Raw genomic sequence first — 846 nt, forward strand, 5'->3', positions numbered from 1 at the left:
AAACCCAGAATAGTAGAAATCAAAGGGAAAACATTTTTTCTTGCATTCAAGAGTCAAGGGGGCAACCATGCAGGGCTATCTAAACAGCCACCCCTTTGTCATCATTACCATCTATAGGTCAAAGGCAGTTCATTGAGAAATGAAGGTAACACTAATTCCTACTCATGTCTATGTTCTGCCTAGCAGTGTCTGGCACATAGTGATCATTCAAAAAACATCTACTGAACTGTTCGTGTAGCAGAAGTAACAGAGGTCATTCCCCAACAAAGTTATGCGTCAACTCTAATAATAATTAACAAACGCTAAGCACTTACCATGTTGCAAAGTACATTCTAAGTCTATGGCCATGCCACCCTGAATGTGCCTGATAAGCCTGTCTAATCTCAATCCTGTCTGATTTTGGAACCTAAGCAGGGTTGGGCCTGGTTAGTACTTGGATGGGAGACCACCTAGGAAGACCAGGTGCTATAGGCATAAAAAAATTAAAAAAAAATAAGGGATTGTAAACTGAGAAGGTCCTTGCAATCTGTGAGGTCAACCAAAGGTTGCCTCGCCTAAATAAATAAATAAATAAATAAAAGTATGTTCTATATATTTTACATGTGTACACCAACCCTAGGAGGTGATTAATATTGTTTTTCATGGACAAAGCTGAGGCACAGATACATGCATGTGTGTCAGAATCAAGATTTGAGACTAGGCAGTATGGATTCTAGAGCCCAAAAGCTATATCACCACGTATATAGCCTCAGGTTAATTAGAAAAGAGCTCCAGAGTAACTCCATGCTAAATTGAACCAGAGCTGGCTACCTGCCTGACTCAAGAACCAAAAAAGAGGAAGTGTGC

General features: G+C 40.1%; 1 pseudogene; it reads left to right on the plus strand.

Moving 5' to 3' along the window:
• Positions 1–336: 336 nt before the first annotated feature.
• On the plus strand, positions 337–474 carry LOC118603664 (annotated as a pseudogene).
• The last annotated feature ends 372 nt before the right edge of the window (positions 475–846 follow it).

Source organism: Rousettus aegyptiacus, unplaced genomic scaffold, assembly GCF_014176215.1.
Source record: "Rousettus aegyptiacus isolate mRouAeg1 unplaced genomic scaffold, mRouAeg1.p scaffold_m13_p_5, whole genome shotgun sequence".
In the NCBI taxonomy this organism is placed as follows: Eukaryota; Metazoa; Chordata; class Mammalia; order Chiroptera; family Pteropodidae; genus Rousettus; species Rousettus aegyptiacus.